This window comes from Podarcis gaigeae (genome assembly GCF_964106915.1).
Source record: "Podarcis gaigeae genome assembly, chromosome: 7".
In the NCBI taxonomy this organism is placed as follows: Eukaryota; Metazoa; Chordata; class Lepidosauria; order Squamata; family Lacertidae; genus Podarcis; species Podarcis gaigeae.
This window is the reverse complement of record NC_139683.1, coordinates 31,125,260-31,153,139: the sequence shown is the minus strand read 5'-3', so window position 1 is coordinate 31,153,139 and position 27,880 is coordinate 31,125,260. Positions and strand designations below refer to the sequence as shown.

Genomic DNA, 27,880 nt, shown 5'->3' with positions numbered 1-27,880 from the left:
TTAATGTGGCTATTTTCCTGTAGATTGAACAATACAATGAAATTGTCAGAAAACAGGGCTAGGATGTTGCAATTTGGGAGCAACTCAGAGTCCCTGAAGAAAGCATAAAATAAAGAGGGCGGTTGGGAATCAGGTATGGCTTCAGCCCCTTGGATTTTAAAACAGAACTGTCCACCCAAAGAGCTATCCAGAAAACTGAGAACGGTGACATATTGAGGTAGTAGTGTTGTGTCTCTAGAGGCAAGGGACAAATCTGGAAGAGTTAATTAGTTGTGAAACAACGAGGCTGATCCTCAACTAACTACACATTAAAAACAGGCTCTCTTATAACAGCTTTATGATTAGTAATGAGCATTAATTACATCTGTATACATTAGAAGCAAACAAACAAGACATGCAAGCACTGCATATTTTAAACCAGGGCTATTTAATTTCCTCTATGCACTTAGGAGTGTCTGAAGAACACTTGAAAGCACATTAGAAGTTTTCATGCAAAGATGGCCTAAAATTTTAGTGTTATTGTTATTACTTGTACGCAAATAATGAACTCGTTCTACAAGCACCGGTCCTTAATGTAGCCAAAATAGAATCATCCACATGCAAGAGGGGGGTATCAACACGCTTAGGAGAGACACTAAGGTTAAAAACCTTGCTGGGGGAGGAAGTTAAATCCACCCAATGAGGACTGACCATGCTCTTTTGTTGGAAATAGAATAATTTTCCTGTTCTCGCAGTAGCCAACCAGATGTGTATGGAAACCGCAAAGTAGGACCTCAGCATGATAACACTCTCCCCACTTGTGATTCTCAGTGGAGAATCCTTAGAGAGCATCCTGTTGCAAAGGGGGATCTAGGGGAGTGTTACTGGTTCGGTCATGCCGGGTGGGGAGCTTCGGGGGTGCTTCAGCAGGCGTTGCAACTATTATGTCCACAGAAAGCAGGGGGGGGGCAGATTCTGGCATCACACAGGGTGCCACTGAAATCTGAGACTCCAAGGTCTACAACTGCCAGTTGGGTCACTTAAGGCCAGGCTGGCTGTTGGCTCCCTACGTAGCACAGTGCTACGAGACTTTTAAGTATCTCCTGTGCTGCTGTATAAGAGCAGCACAGGAACATATGAACCAAAGTAGGCACTCAGAATCATGGTGCTTTTTGTCTGCAAAAAAAAAAAAAAAAAAAAAAAAGAGGGGGAAAAGAGATAAAGGAATTATTTAAGAGATTTTACCTAGAGAAATAGTTAAGTATTCAGGAGCATGCTAGTCGATGGGAGGGTTTCGTCCTGAAAGGTGGCACGTAAATCTTTGAAACAAATAAATCATATATATTATAGCAAAAATGAGCATCCCTGTTTGTGATACAAAGTAGATTATGGGGAAAGTATGAAAGGGCCAGCCAAAAATAAAATAAAATCCTGATATAAAAGCCACCTTACAGAGTGCCCTTAAGAGAATTTAACATCTTTGGAAAGGGACTTGATTTTCACATTGATCTTTTTATTTACAGTGTCTTGAAGTCTTCCCCATACGCTTGTCTTTGGCTTGTTAACAAACCTTGTCAGAGGGCAGAAAATCCATTAATCTTTGCACACCAAGTAGGAACCCCCCCCCCTTCTTTCCTTAGTCTGGCTTGCTTTTCCCTCTGAAAGAGCAATGGTGTTATTACCGTTTATCACCAAGTCAATTTTTCGGCATAGGAAAACCTGGAAAAACAAAGCAAATAAGAGGTTCTGTCTTTTTGTTGTAATGTGCATGCGCGTGCACACACACACACACACACACACACACACACACACACACAAATCCCTTGTAAATAAGCACACAGAAATTGTTAGCCTGCAAACATTTTTTCCTACCCTGATCAAAAGCTAGTAGCCTGTCTCTGTATGCTGGCCTGAAAAGCAAAAGGTTAGGTAAAGCAGGTGGACTGGTGCAGGAGGGATGGAGCAATCTGCTTCCTCCTCTGCCAGACTGCTACATTTCCATCCTGGTTGTGGAGAATGAGATTTCATTTCTCCTTTGGCAGCACAGTCAGCTGCCTCATACTGAGTCAGACCATTGGTCTATCTAGCTCAGTATTTGCAGCACTGATTGGTAGAGGTTTGCTGAGTTTTCGGAGAGGCTTCTGTCCCAGCCGTACCTTAAGATGCCAGGAATTCCACCTGGAGCCTTCTGCATGCAAAGCAGACACTGTACTACTGAGCTATGGTCCCTTTTCATGAAGGATTTTCCCTTCCACACAAACACACCTATGATTATTTTATTTTTTTTAGTCTTGAGCTTATACTCTGAATGTAATAGTCTTATGAGGGTCTTAATGTGCATTGTCTAACTTCGTAATGTGGCAAGCCAGTTCATTCAGCTGAATGGGGTGCCCCTGACTTCTGCATTGAAGGTACCACTGGGTAGTTTTGGGAGACTACAGTACAGCCAAGATGATGTATGGTGGAAGTGGCTTGGCAGAAGGGATTGGAATTGAAGCATGCCTGCTTCTTGAAGACAGTAATCATCTTAGCTTATAGCTACCCCATGAGGTAGGTTAGACTGAAGGACAATGCCTTACCATTTCTAGGATGTTGAAGGTATCCACTGTCCTTTGAGCAGGACATAATGCACAAGTTCTCCTTATTTGTTGAGATTCCAGAAGTAAGAAAAGAGGCTATTCAAGTCAACTTGTGCAAGAGGCTATTTCTGAATCCACCGAACGACCCCAAAACTTGACACTTCTACAAAAACAAAAGCGTTTTAATGGTTAATATATAGAGGTTTAAAAATGCATGTTTATAAAAAGGAATCAAAATGTGAAAACTATTTTCTTCTCTATTCTAGGATTCGTTGGTTTGTTCAGACCAAGCATTCATTCAGAAATGTTGATAGAGTATTTTCTGGATTGGTGATTTTTTTCTCTGATTTAGTTACTTAGTTATGAATTGCTTCCCACAAAACATATTAAAGCAATGAGGAAAACAAATTAATTTGATCATTATTTTGTGCATCTGATTAAAAGAAGTGCAAACATGTTGGGGTTTGTTTTTTTAAATGTCTCTGGGTGTCTGATGACTTAAGGTAGTGGGATAATTCAAAAGGACTTCAGAACACTGGAATGTTGACTTGCTTCCCTAGGTTTAATTATTGGAATGCACTGAAGAGATAGTTTTAACAAAGGCAGCAGCTAATCCACTTGCCCGCCATCATTAGCTGGTGTCATAATCTTATCCTTTCTATGATACCCTTCGTAGAAGCATTTGCATTCATTATTATCACGTAAAGCAAAAAGCACGACCAGGCCTGCCCCCAATGAAAAAGAAAGTAATATAAATTTTTTGATTGGATGCTTACCATTCCAGATTGTGTATTGCTATGGCTATCAGCCAATAACCTCCTTACTCACCCATGTGGGAGCCTAATGCACACTCAATGTGCACATATGTAAGAGCATAAAACATTTACATCGCAAAACTAGGTGTCTCTTGTTTCATCCTCCATGGCCCTCATCTCCAAATGTGGTGTCACCTGGTAGTTGTAAGCTATTAGGTAGCTGAGCTGGTAGCCAGACCCGATGAAGATGATGTCTGAATTCAGAAAGGAACCAAAATGAACAGCAATTAACAAAAGTAGACAGTAGTAGCCAAGTAAGGAGAAGCTTCTTGATGAAAATACTGTACGTTCAACCCTGATCTCAATTGGATGCAGAAGAAAATTCTTTCCTAGCATTTTTTTTTGTATATATGGCTATCCAGGTTTACTAAGCATACAAAAATTAAAATTCCTTGAGAAGGCACAAGGAAGGATCAAACACAAATTAACTATCCACACAGTAACTCAGTGAATACAGGTTGAGAGCAACCCATCTCACAAGGGATTTGTTTATTTTTTTGGCTCACTTTCAAGCAGTTGTCACATTCCAATTTGGAGTAGCAACGTTGGCAAAGGGGTTCTTTAATGCTAGCTCTTGGTGCCGTTTCCTTCAACCCTGAAGCTCCTATTAGATATAGTCACACTCTGGGTTTGAAAGAAGACTCCAGATATGTGTGTGTGTGTTTGCAGATTTAGATTTGGGGGGAAGGGTTAAACTAACCACTCCATTAAATTGGAGCCCTCCCCCATGACTGCTTTAAAGTTGAAATATCACAGAACTTGAGCATCACATCTGAATTGACCTAGTGCTTTCTTTTCCAAGACAGATGGATTTTCCAGTGCCCTTTCCCAGGTCACTTCCTGATGATCTTTTCATTGAGGATTTATCCAAATTTGTGTGTGGGGAGGTAAGATGATGTTGGCTATTTATTAAGCATTCATTCGTATCTGATGCAAGTGTTATTCTGCACTTTCCAGACCCTTTTCCTATCACTTTCCTTTTTGTAAAAAGCCTGATCTTTTGGGGAAGTGGGTTTGCTGCCCAAGACCATTAAGTCAACTCTAATTGTGCAACCTGAACTTCCCAGTATGCGATTGACTCCCCCTGCCCAAAAAAACTCAGCAGAAGTGTCCCCTGCCCAGTATGCAAAGCCTATATATTTCTGGAATCAAAGTTGCAAGAAAGCAACTTTTTATGTGTGGAAAATTATGCCTCATGATAGGTAATGCTTGCTTGTTCAACTTAATGAGATTCATTGCCAGTCATGTTTCTTAGACAGTTGACAAAATGGGGTATAATCCACTACAGTTTCTGTACCTATAGATGCAAGGGGGGGGGGGAGAGAGAGAGAGAGAGAGAGAGAGAGAGAGAGAGAGAGAGAAGTTGCTTGGGAGGAAAATAAACTAAGTATACTGCTTCTCAAGTGGAAGAAGAGGAACCGGAATCTATAGGAACAAAACCCTGAAACTGCTAATATACCTCTGAACCAAAGGAAACCTGTTCTTGAGATAGGACATCTAGGAAATCCCTTTGCAGCTGTTGCATCTGAATGTAATAGCTTGCTAGCAGGAACACAAAATGGTACTTGCTCAGCTAGAACAGCAGATAACACAGCTTGAAAGGGACCTTGCAGATGCTTGGAAACTTTGTAGTCAGAAAGATCAGGTACGCTCTTGCGATGATAAAAATGAGCAAAACAGGTATCTCTTTTAAAAATCACATTGCAAAAGGGAGTGTGAGAAGCTGTGATGTGCAGCACTATATATGTGTGTTGGGGGGGGGGGGAGAGGTGAATTTCGAAAGGAGGAAAAAACCCACCCTGTTTTATCACAAATTTTGTAAGTACACATTTCTTTGGTGTTGGTCTTGAAACTTAAGATATGTTTGCATTTGTGATAACAATTCTATCCCTTCCAAAAAGCATGTTGATATGAAATAAAATGAATACAGCTGTATAAATGTCTGTAGAGATTTTAGAAACTGCATTTCCCATTTTCGCTGTGAATATGCTCAATATCAGAGACGGAGCTGGAGGCATTTTCCCTTCTATAAAAATGCGCAGAGGCCTGGAGTTGTGTTTTTTTTAATGCTATAGTCATGCGAAAGCTATCTGTATAACATACATGGGAGAGGGAAAGATAGGTGCATTACTTTGGATGGAGATCTGCATTATGGGGAGCGGGGATATCTCAGTGTTGAGGTTTCTGGAATACGCTGCAGAAAGATTTCATTATGTTAAGCAGGTGGGGGAATTTTGGGGGCCCTGCTATACATTTGTGTTTTGTTAAACTGAAGTGGCTATTCTAACAATGATTACAAAACTACAGTGACAAAGCTTATATGTTTGTAGATTGTGTGCAGAAATCTACCTCTATTTTATAGAAAGGCACAAGGTAAAGGAATATAATTTTGCCATTCCCTATATAAGAATGAAAATGGTTTTTAAAATCCAGGAGAAAATAAGTATTCCCCTTCTTAAAATAACATTTAGCTATTTTTTATTATTTAAAAAAATCACTGATGATGAGAAATTAAATGAAAGCATGACAGGATATTATGTACTGCCTAAAGTTTTACACACCTGAAAAAATAAGTTAATACAAATAATTATTGTCATGTTAACATCACAGCCAAACATATCTGCAGGTTTTAAGCTGTCTAAAGCAATTTTACTTTCTCAATGAAGAATGTTTAACATTTGAACCAAAAACAGTACAGCACGAATAATTAAAGGCTTAAGTTAAATACATAGACAGTCATTTAAATTTAGATCTGCAATAACATTTACTATTATTCTCCAAGGCTTTGACTGTGCTTGACAGAAACAAAGTACTCTGGGATTAATTTCAAGAAGTGGTGCCAACTGTGTGCAATTTGCTGTAATTAAGACATGAAAGAGTACTAAATATTCAGATTAAAAGAAGCATGATGGAGCATGATAGAGAATCAAGGTGTGGCACTATGCCAACGAAGCACAGATGCTTGTGGATTCCCAGTTCCGGGCAATACAAAAGTTAAACTTATTGGCTGAACTTCTGCATCATTCAGAACTGTTTATTCATTTGCACTTGGATATTCACAAGTAAATGGGAGATACACAAGTTGAAAATATATTTTAAAAATTGCAATTAAATTAAAGTTGAGGATTTTTTTAAAAAAGCTATAACAAAACAAAAGTCAGTAAGTTAACTATATATATTTTACATACACATGTGAACAGTCTAAAACAATTTACTTTGCATCTTGAAATAATGTTGACACTGAAATTTTTGTTGACAATTAGAGAAGCACTTTAATTAACCAGAAAGAGAGGGTGGTAGCATTTTGTCTGGTTTTTTTGTATCCTTGTGGTGTGGGTTTTCTTGTGGTTTTTTTGCACATTCAGTTATCTTCCTACCAGCTGAATTGCAGTTGCTGGCTTCAAGCTGTTCATTTTCTTTTTATTCACCAAACCCTTAAAAAAAACAAAAAACAAAACAAAAATCCTCTTATCTGACACATTTAGATCAAGTAACTGTTTTCTTGGCCCCCCCTCCAGAATTATGTGTAACATTTTCCTTTGAACAATTAATGAATTGATTTTAATAAAACCATTTGTCATTCCCCCCCTCCACCTATTTTTTTAAAAAAAATACAATGCAAAGTGTGTATGACTTTTTGATCTTATAGGACATGGGAGGACGTGACCTCTTTGCTAATGAGAATATGTATGTGAATGTGTATAGATATATATAATCTCCTTTTTCCTATAGCTTGAAAGAGCAGGATACAGTATTTTTGTTGCTAAAGTTCATTGTGAAAGGTGGTATTGAAATGTTTTTTTTGTTTGTTTTCAGAGGCAATACGCAAAAGATTTCAGCTCTCCTGCAGGCAATGGGAGATATCAAAGCTGAAGTGGCTAAGGTGGAGCACTTTGACAGTCTGGTCAAGAAGCTGAAAGCAAGTGTCCAGAATGCAATGAAAGGAAGAATCTGAAGGCGAGGAAAGCCATCATATTTAGGACTGGGATTCAGCAGGTAAATCACGAGCTGCAGGATGCTCAGGGAAGCAGTGCAGAGGGACGAGGTAATAATGTATAAAAATAGTGATATTACTGCACTGTGAATTTGGCACAGTCTAATAGAATAGAAATATCAATCATATGGACAAAAGATTGCTGTAATCAAATGAACACAAAAGGTTCCCTGTCCGGCTTTAGGGGGAATTTAGAGCTGGAGAGAGCAGCTTTATCAAACAGAAACAAACACAACCGAGTCCCTTTGTTTCTCTTTGCCATTGGAGAGTGTGAAAAATGTGGGGGGGGGGAATCATTTCTGCATTAGGGAGCTTTGCACACTTGCTGATTATACACATTGTGAATTGGATAGAAGGCACATGCATGTATTTGAGGTGTGTGCGTGTACACACACACACACACACATCCCCCCATATGCAGAGTACAATTAGGAGTCTTTATAAAGTCACACGATGAAGTCCCAATGTAGAAATGGTACAGCGCAAAAAAGGATTGTTTGAATACCTTGAAGACAAAGGGCTGTTCTCACATGCATTGTAGCCAGCTTCCCCCCCCCTCCTCTCCCCTGCACAATATTTCCCATTTCATTTTGTCAGGCATTCAAAGAGGCATTCAGGCTCAGCCAATAATTTCTATAGCTTTCGCCTAGTACCTGTATCCTCGGAATCCTGCTTATATGTTAGAAGGTGTTTTTCAGGAGATAGTCAATACCGAAAGGACACAGCCTTATTATCATCCTTTAACATTATGGATCCACCCCTATAGTAAAGTTTTTGAAAGATATGATTTTTTAGCAAATAAAATATTAATGAAGTCATTTGGAACGTAATGGACAGCTTGTGTCAAACCCTTAATTTTCCCCTTCCGCTATTCACAACATTGCCAGACACATGTTTCTGGATAAAACCCCCTAGAGGTTTGCTGCAAATTCTTTTTCAATACAACCAGATCATTGCAGATAATTGTATTACACAGGGTATTGATCCAAAATCGTTGGGCACCGGAAACATCTGAAAAAACATGATTATAGCTTTCTGTTTATTGTTTGTACATCATATAAGCAGGCTTTTCTGTGAATCACCTGTAAGAAAGGCAAGGTGGAAACATCAGAGAAATTACCTCTTTACAAGAATCTATTGATCACTTTAAATCAAAGAAGTATGTTTGACATAAGATTACCTGCCAGTTTGAACATTAGGTACACTATGTTATAGCCCGAGGCAGTTGTAAGTCTGACAAAGGGATTGTAAATAAAGCATGCAGCTGCTACTGCCTCTGGCTTGGGATCAGCAGAGGCTCAAGTCCAAGGCATAGGTAAACTTAAAATAATTTAACCCTTTTCAACCAGCACATGGAGAATTAGAGTAGATTCTTAAGAGTATTGGGAAACATAAATGGACTTTTATCGGTTTGAACAGGCAGGTCCTTCAGAAAGCACACATACCTTGACGTTTATATTTACCGGTTCTGTGGGGAGAGAAGGAGTGGGCAGTGCTTCAAATTGGCTTTATGTTGGGACAACTAATCAGCAGGCAGCGTACATAGGCTACTTTGGAAAAACTTTGCATTTTTTGTCTAGCCTGTCTGTATTTGCAGGTTTTCAGTAGGACTGCGTATGAGCCTGTCTGCATTAAATCATGTGAATGACATATTCACGTGTTTCAAGTCTTCGAAATTTTTATATTTTGCACACAAAAACTTCAAAGCTAAAGCCAATCTATGCTATGCTATGCTATGCTATGCGAAGGATGAAGTGATTGCATTTACAGTCTTCTATGGCATGGGGTATTTCTAGTGCTGAGACCGATCCCGCAAAATGATATAATAAATTGCTTACTATTATTGAACAATATAGTCAAGCTACTCTTTCTATAGGAAAATACTCGCCGGCTAGTTTATTAGCTTTTTTTTGTGAACCAAAAAATATTCTATGTATGGCCTTCTGTCCTTTTATTAAATACCAGTAAGCAAATGCTTCCTGGAAATCTTGCTCTGCAGTCTGAAGAAATGCTTACGATTTGTAAAATAAATCTATAAATGTGTTCAGAACTTTGGCAATATATAGATGTTCAATACTCTCCCCACACTATACAAACATACAAGCTTAGACTCATGCTTGTTCAAACAAGACCATATGTGTGTGTGTGTGTGTGTGTGTGTGTGTGTGTGTGTGTGTGTAAAAAAATAGCATTTCATTTTTATTATGTAAGAGTTCCAGGTCAATAACAATGCTTGTGGTTTCTGTAAGTCTGCTAGGAAATATATTTGCTGAATGTCCCAAATGCTCATAATTTTTAAATGAAATACTTTTATTTAGATTCAACTCATCAGGGCAACTAAGATTGATTTCAAATATGTAAGATAAATGTAGGCTATTTGAGAAGACTAATGTGCCAATTTTTGTTATGACAATATTGGTTTTATAAGGCTCCAGTCCCTTTGCTCTGAATTAATTGAAGCCTAATTTACACATCATTCTTCCAACATAAACCAGGGTTATTAAAAGGGAGAGGTTTGAAGAGCGTTGCCATCTATGCATATGTGACCTTCTTAATTTTGATTGTGATGCCTTCCCAGCAAGGCTCCTCTGCTTTCTTTCTTTTAAGGTTTGAATTGTGTGCACAACCTTCACTAACAGGCTTCAGTTTGGAAATAAAACACCCTTCAGTGATACATGTTTATTCTGAAATTTAATGCTGTACCTCATTAAACTTGGACTGCATTACTGAATAAACATTTGTATGTCTGCGGCTGTATATTTGCCAAAACCTTTTTTTAAAAACCCACGCCCTGCTATATATCTGTGCTAAAGGACAAATATTTAAATGAACACCTATATATGTATATTTCTTAGAATATGGTCAACAAAAGAACAAAGGAAAAATGTCTTTGTCTTAAAATGCCTATTTTTCTAAGGAAGCTTGAAACACACTGCCCTAGATTCTTTGGGCTAATGAAAGAGTGCCATCTCTTGGATGACCTTGGGAAAAGATTTTGTTTATATAGTCGAGTGGTACTCTACAATGGAAAGAATTTAGTGACGCAGAAGTTTTCAGTTTATACCTTAATTATATTAAAGATGTAGAGTGTTAATCTGTTGAAAAACGAGAGGCAGTTAATACCAAACAAAATTTCATTCTGAAAGTCTAAAACAAACTGTACCTGCTTTGGAAAAAAATTGCTACACAACAATGGATGTTAGCCCAGCTACAGAATATAAGAGCATTTAGCGACTGATGAAAGTATTACACATATTTAATATTTATCTGAAGATATATACAGGTTTTTAGAAACATCTCTCACTCCCTGTCTGTGTTTGTGTTTAATACTTGCAAGCAGAAATAGATTGTTTTTTTTTTCCAGAAAAAACCCCCTCACATTCTCCAAGTTCATTTACAACAGGTTTAGTAAGTGTAAAATGAAACAACAACAAAAGTATGTCGCTGGCTTCTTTTGAAACTGTGATGCTTTTATTATCTTCCAGCCCAAGAATTTGCCAGCCAGGATGAAAAACTTCTAATGGAATCCAGCTTGAAAGCAAGTCAAGAGCAGCTAAGTGAGGAAAGAGCAGAACCAAGTTCGCCCCGACCAGTAGAAAATCACAGACAGAACTGAAGCCACTGAGCGAACGCATTATAGATTCTCATGAAGAAATTAGTGATTACAAGTGAGTTACTGTTTGTTTTGATGTTTCAGTAAGGGTTGAAGGCGAGCCAGAAGTCAGCAATAATTCTTTCAGCTCTCTGCTGTAGGGTTTGTTTTGCTCTGGTGGTGTGTTTTGTAAATGTCTTTGACTGATGTATTGATTGAATCAAGTATTAAGTAATTGATAAACTCCGTTTAAAACTAGCCTTTCAGTTTTTCATCCAAAATGTGTTAACCAGAAGTCTTTTTAATGCCCCCCTTTCCCCCCTCTGAAAACGTGAAAATCTGCTGTTGAGGGGGAAAATAGTTTTCTTTATTGTCTATCTGCCAGTGGCATTCTCATCTTCCTCTCTTTTTGGGGGTCTGAAGGTTACATATGGCTCTTATTGTCTGTCTTTTTTGGTTCAAGAAGCTGCCTCAAAGCAAGACGCTCCCAAATTAAAGCAAACTTAAGAGTTTGAGCTTCTAGTCTGAGTAACGAGTAACATATGAAGTTGCTAAAATGAACTCAAATCCTAATCCTAATAGGTCTCTCTCAGGTCTCTCTCTCTCTCTCTCTCTCTCTCTCCCTTTAAGGGAAATGCTAAAACTTTCAAAGAGTTTTTTCATGTTTATGAATCATAAATTGATTCATTGTTCAGTTTTCAAGCGAATGTTATGAAAGGTATTCATCTCAGCTAAATGCCTTTGTCTCTTTCACTATATGTAAATACTCTGAATAATGCATTCTTCTTGCTGAATTTGTTACATTGTGCATTCAATTTAGGTAGCTTTCTCAGGCTGGGTCTTTTTTTCTTCGATATCACAAATTAAATGTGAACTTCAAAAGTTCTATGATACGTTTCCTGAAGTGATGGCTTAATCACAAAGAGGTTTTTATTAATACGAAAGTTGCAGCGAGGTTTGGAGCTTTCTCCCGAGATATCTACATCTCTGATTCGACCGCAATGTCAAATGATGAAACTTTGTCACACAGCTATTATGGAGTGCTATGCCTAGCAAGGTTATGATTGTTTGTTTGGAATTTACCTGTAGATGAGACTGGCAGGGGCCCTTAGAATCCCAAACAATTGCTTTGCCACACACTCTTCTACGTGCGTAAGAAAAAGAAACATTTTTGTCACTTAATATAACAATGTTATGAGGAGATCCTGGAATCCTAAAGGGACCATGTCAGCCACATCTAAAGGTAAATTTGCAAGCATTAGAAGTATGTTTGGCAGGTATAACTTTGCAATAGTTGCGATGGCATTATTGTGGATTATTGGGGGCCCATAGGTCCACAAGGTAAGACCACTTATATTGCCTCTTTCTTTTGCTTCTTATGTAAGGTGACTTTGTATCCTTGCATCCTGTGTGAGAAAAACTAAAAATATCCAACAATCCACTTGTACTTTTCTAATTCTATGTTACGAGTGGAAAACAAAGATACCCCTGAACTTGACAAAACAGGTAAATCTATCCACCACGTTACTCAAAGCTTCCATATCCGGGGGAAATGTTACTAGAAAGGTATAAGTTGTTCATTTACTGGAAAGGCTGTGAACAATTACTACCAAACCAGGCAGTGCACCCCACTTTTCTGCATGAACCTTCAGCTTAGTTCTGAGTTGTGGCATTGTTCCCTTTATGCCACTTTGCTCTTTTCAGTTTCCCTTTAAGAAGACCAGTCTTCATTTGTGAAACTGAAGTTCCGAGTAGAACAAAACTTTATAATGTGACATTTCATATTAGAAGCACCCAGTTTAATCTAAAATAAACTAAACAATTAAACTGATTCATACCCATTTAAGAACTAAAGGTATCTATTTAGTCATAATTCTAAAGTTGCAAATGTGGACTTGACATTGAACTTTATTGGTCAGTCCTTCTCTTTGCCAAATTAAGAGATTGTGTAGAGAGCTTGTTCAACTTTGGCTGAATCTCATTTGCATGTGTGTTTAGCAACACCTTGTTTCAGGCTTAAGCACTGGTGCAAAAACCCGGACTTTAGAAGCACTAGCACATGGCTGCCTTATGCAGGCAGTAGTAATGCAGTTGGTGGGCTGTGGTCCCTTTGCCATGGCAAGTGGATATAGACAAACATTGACCAAGTGGGAAATTGCTATGGTGTTCAGGTAAACAGCTGGTAAGCTGGCCACAAGGACTGCCCTGTAAATTGCTTCAGAGAATTCTACCACTGCTGCACTTCCACAGAAAAAAATATATCTTCTGACTGGGCAGCATGCTACAGACAAACGACTTTCCACATGTTTGTATGTACATCTCGGTAAGTAAATGCTTGCTTATATTCACCCAGTGAGTAGTCATTTCAAAAACCATGGAGGCACTAATTTGATTTCAGATCACATCCTGTGGTGGGCATAGGAAGCTGCCTTTTACTAAGCTGGTCCATCTAGCTTACTATTGTCTGCACGGACCAACAGTGGCTCTCCAGGGTTTCAGGCAGGGGACATTCCCAGCCAGAGGATATTCCTGAACATGCCAGGAAATGAACCTGAGACCTTCCACATGAAAAGCAGATACTGTACCACTTGGCTGTCGTCTTTCCACTGTTTGATGAGGCTGATTCAAAGCATTATAACCACCATGAAGACATTACCTGAAACACTGGTTCATGATAGTATTTGCATAACCTAGAGCATCTGAAAGTTATTCACCAAATTGATCTCTCTAGTCATTTTGGAAGTTTCTACACCAGTACCTATGCAGCCTGAAATGCATGCTGTTGGCACGTAGACTCTCCATATGGCTAGCGCAAGCCATATGATGAATGGATTTCAAGTGTTACTACCTACCACATGAAAGCCAGGAGAATTTATTTCATTACTATCTTTCATTACTATACTTGAGGCTGTTAAGGCTATAATATTTGAATTAAGGCTGAGAGCCAAAAATAATTCTCACAAAAATAATTTTCTGTGAAATTTTTCATTTCTGAGCTCTTTCTGAACTGATGGTAAAATTCGTGTTTCTGCAAAAGAATGACCTCCCCAGTTTTGCCATTCATGTAGATACAGGCTTTATATTTATTGATATTTTGTTCTAGCAAGCAACTCCCTCTAGTCCTTTTAGCCCATTCCGTCCTTTACCCACCAATATGAGTTGAAAACTAATATTAAGTGAGCTTTTTCTCAAAAGAGAATTTTCTAAGAACTCTTGGAGATCTCTCTCTCTCTCTCTCTCTCTCTCTCTCACACACACACACACACACACACACACACACAGAGAGTATGTAGCAAAATGACCTCCCAAATTGGAAGACACTTTTGGATTCACCCCTGATTTAAATTGACCCATAATCTCACTACATTGTAGCTGCAACAAGAAAGAGAAACCTTTTCCCTGTAGCAGCTAGTCATGAAGCAAAGCTCATGCTCCCACATTTCTCTCATCCCAAAGCTCTATGCATTTGCAATGTCTATGGGAGTATCAGGTTCACTGTCTGAGCAACTGCTAGAGAGGAGCTATTCCCCATATCCATGCAGTGAGATTATAAAGGGCCATTTCTACAGCAGAAGAGGTGGGCACACCCTAGCTGGAAGAAAGCTTCCTCTCCAACCTCCTTCATTGCTAAGAAGATGTACAGAAGCCAAGGACATGCTATGAGCATGGATGGGGGATCCTTGCAAGTCAGGGTAATGTCCTGGGAAAATGGCAACACTGGTTTTAGCAGCCCTAACTAACTGCAGCAACTTAAATGAGCTTTGTGCCAACACTGAAACTCACTAAGAACTTGGTTTTCAGTATGGTGAACGGGCAAGTTCAGGGAGGGTGGGGTCTGCAGAAAAAATATGGAGATTGCAGAGGACAGGTAGGTGAGAAGTTATTCCATTTTGTTTTCCGTTCAGCAATCTATTTCAAATTGTGTGGCATGTTTGTACATGTGCAAAAGCAACATGTGCAAAGTTATCTCCTCTATTGTTACCACAATGCGAGTTCCTAACATGAGTACAAAGTAATGCTTTACCTTATTTGATGTAGCATGAAATGAAGAAAACACCCAACAAGGCATAGGTAGGCCAGAAAGCAAATATTTAACAGCTGTAGAAAATTCACAGGCTTTAAGATTTTTATTACCACTTATTCTGGACGAGCTACATGTAAAGTTTGAAAGGGGGGGGGCAAGCTCAGCTACAACAACCCCACTATGTAAGCCTGTTACACTTGAAAGATTTGTTCAGAATGTCCAGTGGGAACCTGGAAATCGTAATAATTTGTAGTATCGATTGTGTGAAGCTATGCAGCTGGGGCCCCTAGTGAATAGACAGGAATAGACATTTTATTGATTAACTTTTACAGTCATATTTTCAAGACTCTGCTGCAACATAATTTTCACTTCCCAGCTTTGTGCTGCTGCATCATGAAACTTGGATTCTTCTCTCTTAACATTTACCCACTTGAGGAATAAAGTATGGACTTTTCTCTTTCAGGGCTGGGCATGTAGTGATACGTACACTTTATGCAGAGCGTCCTGATAACACCCCCCCAAATTTTCTACATCTAAAGGGAAATATCAGATAAGGAACATATGATTTTTAGACACAACAATTTCATCAACTAACCAGTTTATTGTAGCTCCTATCTTGATCTACGTATGGCTGCTTTTGGCTTCAATCAATAACTGCAAGCAAAAAAGTTTTGCATAGAAAGTGAATTGCCCCACTAGAGTTTGGCTTTGTTCTTCATCACCTTTTATTATTATTATTATTTTTTAAAGGAGCTAGACATTGAAAAATGTAAAACGTGGCCTCTGGGGAAAGCTGTTTTCGATCTTTAGCAGCTATTTTTAACAGGTCTTTTATATGCCAAATTCTTTAATCCCCCATAACACTGGTTGTTCAGCTTTCAAGGAACTGAGTTTTGAAAAAATAAAAGCCCAAAAAAATTCTTTATTATTTAGTGTATTGTGTGCTAGCTTTTGAAAATGTTCCTTATGTGCTGCCCATAAAATCCCATTCCCCTTTTGTTGGTATTGCCTTAGTTATTATATAATGAATTGTTATCGTTTTATGAGGGAGGGGGAAACAAACTGTCTTTCCTTTGCCATATTTAGGAATTAGCAGCAGCAAAATGTTAGAGAGTGAAGTAGAGCAGCTGCTGAAATTTCACAGAAGCAACATTTGAGTTTCACACTGGAGCTACAAAGACAAGACAGGATCTTTCTCCAGTGGCCATAATGAAATCCATCATACTTTTATCAAATCAGCATGCAGCATTTTTTAAAAAAACTGTTTTCATGGTTACAATGTTATTATGCATTCTCCTAATATTTTTCATCCTTATATATGCTCATGAAATCTGATTCTCCTGATATTGTCATCCTTTTGTCCCAAACTATCACCTGTAATCTTCTCCAGTATCACTTTGAACACCAACAGTCTAAAAAGCTTGAATTTATGCTCAGATCACATGCAATTGAAGAATTATAATCTCATGAGACAAATTGATATTTTGTGTAACAAATACATATATGAAGGAATGAATCTGAGGGAACTTACAGCAGATCCAAAAATACAAAGACAATTCAATCTGTGGTTTGTGTTCAACACGTTTGAGGCAGAACCCATCTTAAATTAATTTCAGACAGCTTTTTTTGTCATTTGGGTTACATAATGATACAGAGACCCCATCATTAAACAATACGAATCCCTTTAAACAGAGCTGTCTTAACTGATGCAATCATGGAATCAGCTCCATGATTATAAATTATATACATATTAATTTGCATGCCTATATTTCCATCAGCAAAACTTTACTTTAGCATCTGTTCCCATTATATTTTGCTTAGAACGAAGAACAAGCTATAAGAATTACATCATGTGGTTACATCAATTAAATTACATCATGCACAATATACTTGGCTGACTTTGCCTTTTGCCTAACCTAATGTGGAATAAATGCTTTCCCTTTAAATTGCGGATAAAACTGGGCAGTTTAAATATTAGCACTAGCACCCATAGAACAAGAGCAAAAACTGCAAGGATCAGAACAAGGTCAATCTGGTGAAGCCATCTGTTGTTAGCAAGATGTATTTGGAAGCTTGGAAGTGAGAGCTGGACCATAAAGAAGGTTGATCACCAAAGAATTGATGCTTTTGAATTATGGTGCTGGAGGAGACTCTTGAGAGTTCCATGGACTGCAAGAAGATCAAACCTCTCCATTCTGAAGGAAATCAGCCCTGAGTGCTCACTGGAAGGACAGATCCTGAAGCTGAGTCTCCAATACTTTGGCCACCTCATGAGAAGAGAAGACTCCCTGGAAAAGACCCTGATGTTGGGAAAGATTGAGGGCACAAGGAGAAGGGGACGACAGAGGATGAGATGGTTGGACAGTGTTCTCAAAGCTACCAGCATGAGTTTGACCAAACTGCGGGAGACAGTGGAAGACAGGAGTGCCTGGCATGCTCTGGTCCATGGGGTCACAAAGAGTCAGACACAACTGAACGACTAAACAACAACAATTTGGAAGCTTTTGAGGGAAGCATGATAAAGATGGGCAACTCCAGTTTATCCCCAGCCCCTAAATAAGGAAAAGAATATCAGATCTGAATGTGAAAGTTTAATTTAACTACCATGGCAGAGATCACTTAAAATAAGAATGCAATTTTTGTGAGCATGATAGTGATGGCTATGAAGAAAAATCACCTACATAATCAAGATGCAGTCAATTAAACCAAAGAATGTTGGCTTCCCCTATGGGGCCAAAGTTTTTCAATTTTGGGCAATATGGCAGTATCCCCCCCCCTTCCTGGCATTTCCCCCTATGCTACATGGGCTACCTACTTCTGCCTAGAGAACAGGGCAGGAGTCATAAGATGTAACATGAGAGGTAGAAGTGTCCATAGATCTGATTCCCTGCCCAGCTTGCAAGGAAGTGAGCAAGGAATTTCTCTTATGCACACTGCTATGAAAATTCCATCTCATTCTTTCTTAAATAGCAGAGATGGGTTTTAGAAGTAGTGCACAGTTTCCCGGAATGGGAAGATACTCTTCCATACACACCTCTGAAGGCAACATAAAGGTGTTGTTCCTTTCTCCCATCCTTAAAGCAAGAAAAAGAGCCTATCTAACAATTCCTTGGGCTTGGCTATTTATCTGCAGCACTGGTTCTGTGAAAAGTTCCTCTCTTTCATAGATTTCATTTTGTTTCTCTCTGCATACTATATTTGCACTAGATAGTCATCACACAACCCCCCAGTGGAGGATCGGTAGCACCACATCACCATCATGGATTTGAACGAAGTCAGAGTGCAGCCCCTTTTGGATGATTTGTACTGACACATCAGAATTCTGGATTTGTATGAAGTCAGGGTAGGGTAGGGTAGCAAAAGAGCAAGCCCTACAGTGTCTGTGGCATAGGAGCAAGAAGGGAGAGACACCAAGAGGGAACTGATGGTGGCTTGAAGCAATGGGAGAGGTCTGAGTAGATTGGGAAAGGAAGAATACTGAGGGGTTTGAAAACAAAAGAGCTCTGAATATTAGTACAGTATGCAATCACATATTTGTGGAAAGTTACCAATCACATTTTGAATGCAATCTTTTTGTTTTGCATATATCACTGTGGACCAAAATAGACATGCAATTATTCCTTGTCATTAATTGCATTATTTTTCCTAGAATAAATAGCAGCTGTATGGGGTGTGTGTGTCTGAATTGGGATCATGGCATGGGTGGGGGCTACATCCCCTTGGACCCCCCTCCCCCCTCTGCTACTTGCATTTATTTGCAGGAAAGGTCCCATTGCAAATAGAAGCTGGGCAATCTAAGTTGGAACCACACCAGGACAAAGGGTAAAATCCCCCTTCCCACACACCATGGTCTCAATCCCCATGGCTGCTGTTTTCTTAACAGCATCACATCTGCGTTTGTTTGGGAAAGATGCCAAAGTACAGAGCTTTAATTGTAAATGATTGTACAACTACCATTTACAGTGATAAAACTCAGTAAAATCTTTACTATTTCTAAATGCTAGATTTCTGTTAAAAAAAACACCCCACTGTCCTCCAAAATACTTCCAGATGCAACAAAATGATAAAGTTGAAAGGAATCTTTGGAGTCTTTTAGTACAGCTTGCAGTGGCAGCAGGAATCCCTTGACTTAGGCCATACCAACCAGATGCTCATCTTGTCTTATCTTAAAATCCTGTACAGGAAATGATTCCACAACTTTCCTGAAAGGCTTCTTCCATTGATACACTTACTACAAATCATAGTTCCTGGATTCCGTTGAGACCCAGGAATGTCTATTTGCAAAGACCGGTCCAAATTATTTAAGAAAGAAAGAAAGAAAGAAAGAAAGAAAGAAAATATAAAATTAACCTAGACAGATGGACTCGTAAGAGTGAAATACAAATAGCCCAAAACGGGATTGATTTCTGCATAATGTGGTGGAGGAATCCCTCATTATTGATCAACTTTTAAAGCTCATGCACAGCGCTTAAAAAGATAAAGTAAGTAAGGTCAGATAATCAAAGCATTTAAATAGTAAAAACAGCAACTGCCACTGTAGACTGCTAAAGTAAATCCATAATACAAATTGCTTTAGCAAAAAGTGGATGAGCAGCTGATCTTCCTATTGAACTTTTATACTGTTCAGTGACCACACAGGGAAAAGGATTGGGAGACATGGCTTAAAGATCAATATTGAGTGAGATGTAGTAGGGATTCATTCAGAACATGAAAGAATTACAAGTATTAGAGAGTTGAGGTATCTTTTGAGATGTCATCAAGAAAAGATTGTTTAGATCAGTTTAGAACATCATATGTGTCATATGCACAGTAGGCATTAGTCAAATTTCTCTTTTGTTTTCATTGATCCAGTACGCTTCAGTAGGGTAGCCCAATCTGTCTCAAGGAAACTTTGAGAATGTGATGCTGCTCTATAACAAAACAACAACTTTCATAAACAACAGGGAAACTGTTTACAGTATTATAATGAAATCTATATCATCTTTTAAAAAAAAATCTTTTTTGAATGTCTAATTCAGTGTGAGCCTTTTGTGCAGAATGGTATATGTTCTCTCCAGTTTACCAGACAGCTTTTGTGTGCTAAACTCTTAGATGTGTATTATTAGGCTTTTATTTCATCTTTATTTCTTTAGCCTTTCTTTTGTTTTGTTGCTATGGTACATTTACAAGTTTGTACTGTGCCACATAGTTTGTACTGCTTTTTGGAGAAAAACCCCTATGTATTATATTGCAGAAAGCTTCTCCTTGGTATACGAAGCAATACCTGCTTGATTCAATCAAAGCTCTGTTGCATTATTCCAGACTGCTCCCAGGCTAACTGCATGCAGAAAATTGCCTGTTAAATACAAAGGACCGTTTAAAATAACATGCTGGTTACTTAATATTGCTGATTGAAATGTATGACAATTATAGTACAATCCACTTCTATGCAAATCAATCACAAAACTCTCATCGATTTTTTTAATCAATCACATTTGCATCCCTCTCTTTTATTAGGGAGTTTGGAGCACCATACATCAGCCTCGTTGCGTTCTCACAACAATCCTGTGAGGTAGGTTAGGCTGAGGAATGACTTGTCAAATGCTATCAGGCAGGGATTTGGGCTTGCCACTCAAACCAATACTGCAATCTGACTCTAAATGGAGGTGGAGAGCACTATTGGACTAGAATTTATGGGACTTTCTGCACGTACCAATTATGGTGGTATAGTTGCTGTTTGATTCAAGCTTTTAAAAAGTGCATTTGTAGCTGATTGTCCATGCGTTTGGTCACAAATAGCTATTATTAAAAAGTGAGTTTTCCTTACCACACTAATGGCAGGTTGCGTCTAAACTGAGGACACCTCCATAGCTGTAGTCATACCCTTTATGTACCCTCGTGTTCCTCCAGTTCATAAATGTGAGAGTTATGAGCATTTGTGTCTTTTTTGTGTTCCATGCCTAGTGTTCTGGAATTCAAATCTTCCTGAGGTATAGAAGGTTATAAGGGGAACTAGGTGTCTGACGCAGCTATGAAGAACCTGGCTATTGTGATGAAATTTTGTCCGCAGCTAATGCTTGCTGCCATTTGAATCAGGGCCATCATCTCTGCCTGCCACATCTCTCCACTAAACTGAGCTTGCAAATGGACAGAGGGAAGTTGTTCAAAACAGATGTCTCCCAAGCCACAGTTGCCCATCCTTTCCTCTCTACACAGAAGCTAGGATGTTGCTTGTACACATGCCACCAGAATGAAAATATTGGGATCCATTCTGGATATTTCACAAAAGTCAGGGTTGTTGTTGTTGTTGTTGTTTTTGCTGCAGACACAAAGTACATTATTCCAGAACATGGTATGTGGCAGCATGCCCAAAACTCGGGGGGGGGGGGACAATTATATGACTATAAATGGAAAGTATGGAAAGCCTATCTTAATAATAATAATAATAATAATAATAATAATAATAATAATAATAATAATTTTATACCCTGCCGATCTGGCTGGGTTTCCCCAGCCACGCTGGGCGGCTTCCAACAAAATATTAAAATACAATAGTCCTTCAGTTATTAAAAGCTTCCCTAAACAGGGTTGCCTTCAGATGTCTCCTAAAAGTCTGGTAGTTGTTTTTTCCTTTGACATCTGGTGGAAGCGTGTTCCACAGGGCGGGCACCACTACTGAGAAGGCCCTATCAGAAGTGGCTGCAGCTGGTGAACCAGCTGGAACTGAAAAAGGGACTCTGCACCAATGAAGCCACTTGGGCTTCCAGTGACAAGGGTGAAACCAGTAATAGCAGGAGTAAGACACAGACCTGCTCCATCAAGAGGAGTACAACCGTATCTAGAACAGATTGGGCCCCTAAGTCCTGGATATGGTATCTGTGTTTTTGTTGGGTTTCAGCTTCAGTTTACTGAACTTTCCCACGCCCATTACCAAATCCAAGCGCCAGTTTTTCACCTAGATAGCCTCACCTGATTCAGGTCACAAAGAGGAAAAAAAGTTGAGTGTCATCAGCACATTGATGACATCTATATGCCACTCGTCAGCGGCTTCAGGTAGATGTTAAAGAGCATAAAGGACAATATGGATTGGCAGATCTTCATACTATAGATGCCGTGGGGCGAAGCAGAAGTCCTCCAGGGATGTTGTCCAGTATTAGTTTAGTAGGTAGGAGTGAAGCCAGCATATCTCCATGCCACCAGCTTCTACACCACAGAGCAATCCTACAGGATACCATGGTTGATAGCACCAAAAGATCCTCAGAAAAACCAAAACAAAACAGATGGGAAGATGGGAAATATAGGGATGACTACGCACAGCCCATTCACTATAGTTCCATGGCTCATTCTGTTCCACACCCCAGTTCTTTTGAATCCTGGTTTAACTAAACCCCATTAATTCCATGAAGGGGCTCCACATGATTAAGGGGGAAGCAGGGGTGCCACCCTATTGTTATGCCCACCTTCCTGGTCTCACCCCTTCATGCATTGAGTGAAGGTCTGAAGGAAGAGCCAGCTGTAGAAACAGGAACATAGGAAGCTGCCTTCTGTCAAATCAGGTCATTGGTCCACCTAGCTCAGCACTGACAACATTGGCCAGTCACAGAGTCTAGGGTTTAAGACACCAGTCATTTCCCAGCCCTACCTGGAGAAGTTACGGATTGAACCTGGGACCTTTTACATAGAAAGCAGATGGGCTGCCACTGAGATGCAGTTTCTCCCTCTGCTGTGCAAAGGCTCCTCCATGTGGCTGGTTTAAATTGTAACAAAATGCTTTCCCTCTCTCTTGAGTTAATAGACACGTGAAAGTAGCCCTCAGAGTTATTTCAGTTGTGCACCCCAACTCCATGAAGTTTGGAACAGTTGAGGGGCAATTCACATCCTGCTTTGCTACAATGAATAGTTATTTAGAACTATTATTGGCTCCAGATTTGCAGCATGAATTGCTGATTACAGCAATTTTAGTGGTAAAATTGTGAAACAATATTCATAGTTGTCAGAAAAAGGTCAGCTTATTTGCATTCATTAGGAACCTGGAGGACCATGTAGCGTGCTTTTTCCTTTGGGATGCTTACAATTATTGATTTGTATACAGCCGTAGGAAAAATTAATTAGAATTATATTTCACTTACTACCAGGGGCTGTATAATATAAAAGCCGTACATTTTTTAAAAAAAGCCAGAACCAGAAAATGGAAATACTATTCTTGTTTTTCTCGGAGTGTAACTTTTCTAGTACAGATCTTATTTACAACAGTCTACACTTGTGTGTGTTGAAACAAAACACATTAATTCCAGTGCTGTGAGAACTTTGGTTCTCTTTTTGGTTTATATTCAAATCCACAAAACCCACTACAATCTATTGTAGCATAGAGAGTGTGTGCCCATCCAGCATCCACCAAAGAGTCATTTCCTTTTCACCATAGCATGCATGGCTATTAGAGGGACCGATAGGTCAATGCATAACTGCTGGTTTGGTCACTTTGGTCTGTAAAACTTGCATTTCTGCAAGTGCCACAAAATGTCTGTTCCACATTTGTTAGGAACCATTCCCTTAGTGTTCCTTTGGAACTCCCTGCCTATTGACATTAGGCATGTGCCATGATTTACATTACTGTACTCCTTTAGACGAAGGGACTTGGGTGGCGCTGTGGATTAAACCACAGAGCCTAGGGCTTGCTGATCAGAAGGTTGGCGGTTTGAATCCTCGAAACGGGGTGAGCTCCCGTTGCTCGGTCCTGCTCCTGCCAAACTAGCAGTTCGTCAAAGTGCAAGTGGATAAATAGGTACTGCTCCGGTGGGAAGGTAAACGGTGTTTCCGTGAGCTGCTCTGGTTTGCCAGAAGCGGCTTAGTCATGCTGTCCACATGACCCAGAAGCTGTACGTTGGCTCCCTCGGCCAGTAAAGCGAGATGAGCGCCACAACCCCAGAGTTGGCCATGACTAGACCTAATGGTCAGGGGTCCCTTTACCTTTACTTTACTTTACTCCTTTAGATGCCTACCAAGCATTTTCCCATTTCAGCAGGCCTGTACAGAAACATTGGCCCAGGTTCAACTAATGTGGCATGCTAGTGGAACCCAGTGCTAGGCATTCCTTTAGCACAACAGGGCTTCTCCACCCTGACACCTCACCCAAATCCAGGGTCAGGAGAAGGCCTTGAAAAGTTCATGTGGGTGAGGAGAAGAGGAATCATTTTGTCTAGCGAGCAGAAACGCTTACACTAATGGAACAATCAAAAGAGCACAATGTTGAATCCCCCCGTTGTTTGGTCACATCATTTATTTGTTTTTATTAAATTTATATTCCAGCCTACACCCGTAGATATCAAGGCGGTTCACAACATAAAATTACAATATATTAAAAAATACATAATACAAAGAAGAACAAAGACAACCTAATAATCCCCCATTCCATAGCACATTTAAAGGGGCATTGGATATCAATCAGCCAAAAGTCTGGTTGAAGAAGAACTGGTTTTAATAGCATTTTTATTATTATTAAATAAATTGTTGCTGCCCTGGGCTCTTTTGGGAGGAAGATTGGATATAAATTTAACAGGTAAAAAAAAAGAAAAATATCCCATGCTTAGTTGTCCCTCACATTAGCCCAGGTCTTTGCAGCAGCAGTGACAGTAAATTGGTTTGTGTAGAACAAAGGTGCAGATGAGAGAGGGCATTGCAAGTAAAACCAAGAAACCACAGCTTTGTATAGAGGATGACACCTATATAAACCACTGTGCAGAGTGAATGGTCACTGTATGTGTTCTTATAGGTATTCACTGTGAGCTTTATGAAGGCTCGCCAAGAGCTGTTGCACGTGGAATCAAAACTCCGTGGAGCACGGAGAAGCAAGTCATGAGGCTGAAAAAAGCTAAGCGCAAACTTGGAAGCAAATGCACAGAGTCTTAAACAGAGGAAGAAGGGCACTCAGATGGCCTCTATTGCTACCCTTGTGATCCAGCTTGCAATTGTGAAATGTGGCCCATGGTTATTGCATACTTCTGTGAACTTTTAACACTTTGAATGGATTAGAGTGTCTTATTTTGATTACATCCACATTGTTCGCTGTGATAAGATTAGGTTCTTTAGTCATTAAAAAGAAATGTTTGGCTTAAATCCATTGAATTCAGGCATGCAGTGAGTGGAAAAAATTAGACTGCAGCTCTTCATATTGTGCATATGTGACACATGTTAGCAATTAATCAAACTATAGTCACCTCTAATTAACAGCAATACTAAAGCCAAAATATGGCAGAAACAGATGACAAAAGAATTGAGCGGATACCGAGAGGGGAAAATATATTCCAGGAACACTGAACGATTTTTAACTGTGCTGTGGCTCTCTTAATGGCTGTCAATATTTAGGCAGTTATTAGAGAGCTTTTCCTATATTGGTGCAACTTCTGAAAGATTTATTGGTTGTATAGATTTGCAGTGATGGTATATATGTAATAAGGTGATGACAGAATGAAGTAAACATACATATACCTGTTTTGAGGCTTCAGAACATGGCATACTGAGGGAAAGGCTTGAAAGTGGGGTTGGTGATTCTCTTTACAACAGCAACAGACTGTACAAAAAGTATAGTAATTTAATTCACTGAAATGATAAATGCTTTCATACATTACTATGTGTATGAATTTGATTGGTTGGTAACCGAATTCTAGAGAGTTCTCTAGCAGTTCTCATATGATTGGCTAATGTTGGTCACATAAGATATTTAGTGAAGGAGAGACTCCATTTACGTCAAAGTCTGGACATTGGTTTAATTTCCAAAGAAGGGTGTCAGTCATATACTTGATTTGAGGTTCTCAGCTGTGATTTTGCTACCCATACTTCAACACTGTTACATCTGTATAGGACTACTACATAACACACATAGTTAAACAATGAAATTCTCTCCCACAAGAGGTAGTACAGTGGTACCTCTGGTTGTGAACGGGATCTATTCCGGAGGCTCGTTCGCAACATGAAAAGAGTGCAACCTGCAGTGGCACGTCTGCGCATGCGTGGGTTACAATTTGCTGCTTCTGTGCATGTGCATGACATAATTTTGCACGTCTGCAGATGCGTGAGCGACGAAATCTGGAAGTAACCCTTTCCGGTACTTCTGGGTTGCTGTGGGACATATCCTGAAAGAACGTAACATGAAGCAAACATAACATGAGGTATGACTGTAATGGCCAGCAACTGTTGATGGCTTTATCCTCCATGAATTTGCCATAATTATGTCTTAAAGTCATTCAAGTTGGATGTCAGTTGTGTCCCATTGCTGACAGAGGGGGAGAGCGTGGAGAGACAGGAGGAGGTAATTAGGCAGGAATGTGGAACGAGGGGAAAGCAGCCTAGTTGCAGTAGAAGCCTGAGCTCTGAGAACAAGGAGAAGGAAGGGTAGAGTTCAAGGAAGAAGACACAGACTGACAGTTTAAGCTCGGACTCAGAGGGAGGGCCACCAGAAATAGGCCATCCCATGATGTTCAGGTGTGCAAGAATTAATGAGAGGCATGAACAGGAAAGGAAGCGAAAGTGGGGCCTTAAATGTGGGAAGAGGAAGGGGCGGAACTCAGACTCGGCAACAGCTAATTTGGAAGCAGACGCTGAGTGACTGAGCCCCAGAGTGATTTGTGTGGGAGTTGTCTCGCTTCTGTGGGAGAGACCCATCCATTACAATGGTGACCACCACTTTTTCTCAGGGAAGTGTTGGCTTAGAAGGCTGCTGCTCAGGTATTATCTGTGATAGACAACTTCAAGGCACCCTCCACTGTCCCTTTTTTATCGTTCAACTGGACTTGGAGCAAGACCCGCTCAAACAATCCTCTGTAAAATAAGACACATGACCATGGTTCTATGCTCTAAGTCCAGTCAAATAAATCAAAAGAGACTCCTTTCTTGCCACTTCCTTATTTTGTCTGTGTTCTTTTCTGTTTGGTTCCGTTCCCAAGAAAACACGTCAAAACATTTTTTTTTGAGGTTCAAAGTTTCACAAGTTTCCAGTGTCAGTTTTATGAATACAATTTGTACATTTGTATTGCAAATGTCCATAGCCATCTGATTATGCTTCTGACTGCAAGAAATTCATATTTAACTGTCTAATGTTTTATTGCAGCAATGTCGCCTTGTTCCATCCCATGTGGGGCCTGATACATGGGAGGATTCTGGTCCACTGCACATTTTGGAGTTAACTGTACCATTTTGCCTGCTTGGAACCATGTACAGATAGCAACAACCATTACATGTGTATTAAGCATGTAATTAATTGACTGAACCACACATGGGTCTGAATTGTACTTTTGAGGTGGTCTGAGGGTTTATAAGGAAGGAGATAGTTCTGAGAAGCCATTCCAATAATATCTCATTAAACCATGAGGAGTTTCCTCATTTGGGACATCTTAATGTCACAACCCAATATACTGTATATTAACAAACTATTGTTAATTCGTGCCATAATAAAAACTTTACGATCTGGAGGAAAAAAATAGAGAAATTCCTTATGTTTTCCTTATTCATGCTACCTGAAGTAAATAACTATCTTCTTTGTTTAAAACATACTAATGTAGGAATGTTGTTGAGACTGGGCATGATCATATTTGTATCTTTGACATGTGATCAAACGTTTTCCAAAAGGCACATTTTTTTCCACCTTAAGCCCTCTTGATACTTTAATGTCTTTGTGAGAGTTTGTCAACCATATTACAAAGACCAGCAAAATGGTCATCATAATGATAAGAAGATATAGGTGGTATCTGTATATTGCAAGGAAAATGTTCTCACAGTGGGTGGAATCTATCAGAAGAACTTTTGATCTAAATGCAGAATCTGCTAACAGAAGAGGAAGGTGGACTAAACCCTCCTCCACGTGGTCTGCAGCAATCCCACAATCAGCTCCAGAGAAGTTATTCTAGAACAAGGTAGAAGATGTTG

At 39.5% G+C, this 27,880-nt stretch overlaps 1 long non-coding RNA gene across 4 annotated transcripts; it reads left to right on the top strand.

The window, feature by feature from the left end:
* Positions 1-4,146: 4,146 nt before the first annotated feature.
* LOC310848728 lies at positions 4,147-27,744 on the top strand. 4 transcript variants are annotated; one of them, XR_014566553.1, is made up of 5 exons: positions 4,147-4,260; positions 7,190-7,369; positions 10,853-11,035; positions 20,480-20,534; positions 24,732-26,582. It is a non-coding gene; the product is annotated as an uncharacterized lncRNA (long non-coding RNA). The 4 variants fall into 4 exon arrangements; XR_014566554.1 differs by lacking the exon at positions 4,147-4,260 and adding an exon at positions 4,734-5,018; XR_014566552.1 differs by lacking the exons at positions 4,147-4,260; positions 24,732-26,582 and adding exons at positions 5,035-5,191; positions 27,066-27,744.
* Positions 27,745-27,880: the final 136 nt, after the last annotated feature.